At 39.3% G+C, this 6,087-nt stretch overlaps 1 non-coding gene across 1 annotated transcript; it reads left to right on the forward strand.

The window, feature by feature from the left end:
• Positions 1-2,743: 2,743 nt before the first annotated feature.
• On the forward strand, positions 2,744-2,816 carry TRNAT-UGU (transfer RNA threonine (anticodon UGU)). Its single transcript has one exon. It is a non-coding gene; the product is annotated as a tRNA-Thr (tRNA).
• Positions 2,817-6,087: the final 3,271 nt, after the last annotated feature.

The following is a 6,087-nucleotide window of genomic DNA, read 5'->3' on the forward strand; positions in this document are numbered from 1 at the left end:
TTTGGGTTTATCTGTGAATTTAGAAGTAGGAGCGACAGTCAGCGCCATCTATAAGCCAAACAACGAGTGTGAAAACACTCTTATGCGCATGTTTGGCGTCACGTAGCACGTGAACTTATTATGAGCGGGCAGCTGATTAATTGTCCCTCTTATACAACCTAAACACACCAAGTCTGCCAGTACGAGACCCTCGTTCAATGAAATAAGGGAAAGAAGTGTATACCTAAGGGCTCGTTTTTCCGTGTTTTTTTAACACAATAATAATGAGATATAACAGACAGTAATGCCAAGGAATGTACAGGGGAAGTTATTAACATTAATGGAATGTAAATAAGAAGAAAGAAAAGTGGATGAAAAAATTACCAACTGTAAGCAGGAATCGAACCTACGACCTTCGAATTACGCGTTCGATGCTCTAACCACTGAGCTATTACAGCGGCACTCCCTCCATCCACTTTTTTGGGTTTATCTGTGAATTTAGAAGTAGGAGCGACAGTCAGCGCCATCTATAAGCCAAACAACGAGTGTGAAAACACTCTTATGCGCATGTTTGGCGTCACGTAGCACGTGAACTTATTATGAGCGGGCAGCTGATTAATTGTCCCTCTTATACAACCTAAACACACCAAGTCTGCCAGTACGAGACCCTCGTTCAATGAAATAAGGGAAAGAAGTGTATACCTAAGGGCTCGTTTTTGCGTGTTTTTTTAACACAATAATAATGAGATATAACAGACAGTAATGCCAAGGAATGTACAGGGGAAGTTATTAACATTAATGGAATGTAAATAAGAAGAAAGAAAAGTGGATGAAAAAATTACCAACTGTAAGCAGGAATCGAACCTACGACCTTCGAATTACGCGTTCGATGCTCTAACCACTGAGCTATTACAGCGGCACTCCCTCCATCCACTTTTTTGGGTTTATCTGTGAATTTAGAAGTAGGAGCGACAGTCAGCGCCATCTATAACCCAAACAACAGTTGGTAATTTTTTCATCCACCTTTCTGTCTTCTTATTTACATTCCATTAATGTTAATAACTTCCCCTGTATATTCCTTGGCATTACTGTCTGTTATATCTCATTATTATTGTGTTAAAAAAACACGGAAAAACGAGCCCTTAGGAATACACTTCTTTCCCTTATTTCATTGAACGAGGGTCTCGTACTGGCAGACTTGGTGTGTTTAGGTTGTATAAGAGGGACAATTAATCAGCTGCCCGCTCATAATAAGTTCACGTGCTACGTGACGCCAAACATGCGCATAAGAGTGTTTTCACACTCGTTGTTTGGCTTATAGATGGCGCTGACTGTCGCTCCTACTTCTAAATTCACAGATAAACCCAAAAAAGTGGATGGAGGGAGTGCCGCTGTAATAGCTCAGTGGTTAGAGCATCGAACGCGTAATTCGAAGGTCGTAGGTTCGATTCCTGCTTACAGTTGGTAATTTTTTCATCCACTTTTCTTTCTTCTTATTTACATTCTATTAATGTTAATAACTTCCCCTGTACATTCCTTGGCATTACTGTCTGTTATATCTCATTATTATTGTGTTAAAAAAACACGGAAAAACGAGCCCTTAGGTATACACTTCTTTCCCTTATTTCATTGAACGAGGGTCTCGTACTGGCAGACTTGGTGTGTTTAGGTTGTATAAGAGGGACAATTAATCAGCTGCCCGCTCATAATAAGTTCACGTGCTACGTGACGCCAAACATGCGCATAAGAGTGTTTTCACACTCGTTGTTTGGCTTATAGATGGCGCTGACTGTCGCTCCTACTTCTAAATTCACAGATAAACCCAAAAAAGTGGATGGAGGGAGTGCCGCTGTAATAGCTCAGTGGTTAGAGCATCGAACGCGTAATTCGAAGGTCGTAGGTTCGATTCCTGCTTACAGTTGGTAATTTTTTCATCCACTTTTCTTTCTTCTTATTTACATTCTATTAATGTTAATAACTTCCCCTGTACATTCCTTGGCATTACTGTCTGTTATATCTCATTATTATTGTGTTAAAAAAACACGGAAAAACGAGCCCTTAGGTATACACTTCTTTCCCTTATTTCATTGAACGAGGGTCTCGTACTGGCAGACTTGGTGTGTTTAGGTTGTATAAGAGGGACAATTAATCAGCTGCCCGCTCATAATAAGTTCACGTGCTACGTGACGCCAAACATGCGCATAAGAGTGTTTTCACACTCGTTGTTTGGCTTATAGATGGCGCTGACTGTCGCTCCTACTTCTAAATTCACAGATAAACCCAAAAAAGTGGATGGAGGAAGTGCCGCTGTAATAGCTCAGTGGTTAGAGCATCGAACGCGTAATTCGAAGGTCGTAGGTTCGATTCCTGCTTACAGTTGGTAATTTTTTCATCCACTTTTCTTTCTTCTTATTTACATTCCATTAATGTTAATAACTTCCCCTGTACATTCCTTGGCATTACTGTCTGTTATATCTCATTATTATTGTGTTAAAAAAACACGGAAAAACGAGCCCTTAGGTATACACTTCTTTCCCTTATTTCATTGAACGAGGGTCTCGTACTGGCAGACTTGGTGTGTTTAGGTTGTATAAGAGGGACAATTAATCAGCTGCCCGCTCATAATAAGTTCACGTGCTACGTGACGCCAAACATGCGCATAAGAGTGTTTTCACACTCGTTGTTTGGCTTATAGATGGCGCTGACTGTCGCTCCTACTTCTAAATTCACAGATAAACATAAAAAAGTGGACGGAGGGAGTGCCGCTGTAATAGCTCAGTGGTTAGAGCATCGAACGTGTAATTCGAAGGTCGTAGGTTCGATTCCTGCTTACAGTTGGTAATTTTTTCATCCTCTTTTCTTTCTTCTTATTTACATTCCATTAATGTTAATAACTTCCCCTGTACATTCCTTGGCATTACTGTCTGTTATATCTCATTATTATTGTGTTAAAAAAACACGGAAAAACGAGCCCTTAGGTATACACTTCTTTCCCTTATTTCATTGAACGAGGGTCTCGTACTGGAACTTGGTGTGTTTAGGTTGTATAAGAGGGACAATTAATCAGCTGCCCGCTCATAATAAGTTCACGTGCTACGTGACGCCAAACATGCGCATAAGAGTGTTTTCACACTCGTTGTTTGGCTTATAGATGGCGCTGACTGTCGCTCCTACTTCTAAATTCACAGATAAACCCAAAAAAGTGGATGGAGGGAGTGCCGCTGTAATAGCTCAGTGGTTAGAGCATCGAACGCGTAATTCGAAGGTCGTAGGTTCGATTCCTGCTTACAGTTGGTAATTTTTTCATCCACTTTTCTTTCTTCTTATTTACATTCAATTAATGTTAATAACTTCCCCTGTACATTCCTTGGCATTACTGTCTGTTATATCTCATTATTATTGTGTTAAAAAAACACGGAAAAACAATTCTTAGGTATACACTTCTTTCCCTTATTTCATTGAACGAGGGTCTCGTACTGGCAGACTTGGTGTGTTTAGGTTGTATAAGAGGGACAATTAATCAGCTGCCCGCTCATAATAAGTTCACGTGCTACGTGACGCCAAACATGCGCATAAGAGTGTTTTCACACTCGTTGTTTGGCTTATAGATGGCGCTGACTGTCGCTCCTACTTCTAAATTCACAGATAAACCCAAGAAAGTGGATGGAGGAAGTGCCGCTGTAATAGCTCAGTGGTTAGAGCATCGAACGCGTAATTCGAAGGTCGTAGGTTCGATTCCTGCTTACAGTTGGTAATTTCTTCATCCACTTTTCTTTCTTCTTATTTACATTCCATTAATGTTAATAACTTCCCCTGTACATTCCTTGGCATTACTGTCTGTTATATCTCATTATTATTGTGTTAAAAAAACACGGAAAAACGAGCCCTTAGGTATACACTTCTTTCCCTTATTTCATTGAACGAGGGTCTCGTACTGGCAGACTTGGTGTGTTTAGGTTGTATAAGAGGGACAATTAATCAGCTGCCCGCTCATAATAAGTTCACGTGCTACGTGACACCGAACATGCGCATAAGAGTGTTTTCACACTCGTTGTTTGGCTTATAGATGGCGCTGACTGTCGCTCCTACTTCTAAATTCACAGATAAACCCAAAAAAGTGGATGGAGGGAGTGCCGCTGTAATAGCTCAGTGGTTAGAGCATCGAACGCGTAATTCGAAGGTCGTAGGTTCGATTCCTGCTTACAGTTGGTAATTTTTTCATCCACTTTTCTTTCTTCTTATTTACATTCCGTTAATGTTAATAACTTCCCCTGCACATTCCTTGGCATTACTGTCTGTTATATCTCATTATTATTGTGTTAAAAAAACACGGAAAAACGAGCCCTTAGGTATACACTTCTTTCCCTTATTTCATTGAACGAGGGTCTCGTACTGGCAGACTTGGTGTGTTTAGGTTGTATAAGAGGGACAATTAATCAGCTGCCCGCTCATAATAAGTTCACGTGCTACGTGACGCCAAACATGCGCATAAGAGTGTTTTCACACTCGTTGTTTGGCTTATAGATGGCGCTGACTGTCGCTCCTACTTCTAAATTCACAGATAAACCCAAAAAAGTGGATGGAGGGAGTGCCGCTGTAATAGCTCAGTGGTTAGAGCATCGAACGCGTAATTCGAAGGTCGTAGGTTCGATTCCTGCTTACAGTTGGTAATTTTTTTATCCACTTTTCTTTCTTCTTATTTACATTCCATTGATGTTAATAACTTCCCCTGTACATTCCTTGGCATTACTGTCTGTTATATCTCATTATTATTGTGTTAAAAAAACACGGAAAAACGAGCCCTTAGGTATACACTTCTTTCCCTCATTTCATTGAACGAGGGTCTCGTACTGGCAGACTTGGTGTGTTTAGGTTGTATAAGAGGGACAATTAATCAGCTGCCCGCTCATAATAAGTTCACGTGCTACGTGACGCCAAACATGCGCATAAGAGTGTTTTCACACTCGTTGTTTGGCTTATAGATGGCGCTGACTGTCGCTCCTACTTCTAAATTCACAGATAAACCCAAAAAAGTGGATGGAGGGAGTGCCGCTGTAATAGCTCAGTGGTTAGAGCATCGAACGCGTAATTCGAAGGTCGTAGGTTCGATTCCTGCTTACAGTTGGTAATTTTTTCATCCACTTTTCTTTCTTCTTATTTACATTCCATTATTGTTAATAACTTCCCCTGTACATTCCTTGGCATTACTGTCTGTTATATCTCATTATATATATATATATATATATATATATATATATATATATATATATATATATATATATATATATATATATATGTACATTATAAAGAGTCTGGCTTCGGTTGCCGTAGAATTAAGGAAAAATAAGTATACGCCTCTAAAAAACTGTATATTGGTGACGTTTTGATCGGAGACCGATCTTCGTCAGACGAAACTTAGTAGGCTCCGAAGCGTTTTTATGCCAACTTCCAGCCAAGCGAGGGAAAAAAAAGGGAAAAAAAAAACAAAAAAGAAAGCGAGAGAAAAAGAAAAATCTACATATACCAGTAGGCCACTGGTATATGTAGATTTTTCTTTTTCTCTCGCTTTCTTTTTTTTTGTTTTTTCCTTTTTTTTTCTCTCGCTTGGCTGGAAGTTGGCATAAAAACGCATCGGAGCCTACTAAGTTTCGTCTAATGAAGATCGGTCTCCGATCGAAACGTCACAAATAAACAGTTTTTTAGAGGCGTATACTTATTTTTCATATATATATATATATATATATATATACATATACATATACATATATATATATATATATATATATATATATATATATATATAAGGGAAAGAAGTGTATACCTAAGGGCTCGTTTTTCCGTGTTTTTAACACAATAATAATGAGATATAACAGACAGTATTGCCAAAGAATGTACAGGGGAAGTTATTAACACAATGGAATGTAAATAAGAAGAAAGAAAAGTGGATGAAAAAATTACCAACTGTAAGCAGGAGTCGAACCTACGACCTTCGAATTACGCGTTCGATGCTCTAACCACTGAGCTATTACAGCGGCACTCCCTCCATCCACTTTTTTGGGTTTATCTGTGAATTTAGAAGTAGGAGCGACAGTCAGCGCCATCTATAAG

Source organism: Rhipicephalus microplus, unplaced genomic scaffold, assembly GCF_043290135.1.
Source record: "Rhipicephalus microplus isolate Deutch F79 unplaced genomic scaffold, USDA_Rmic scaffold_12, whole genome shotgun sequence".
Lineage (NCBI taxonomy): Eukaryota > Metazoa > Arthropoda > Arachnida > Ixodida > Ixodidae > Rhipicephalus > Rhipicephalus microplus.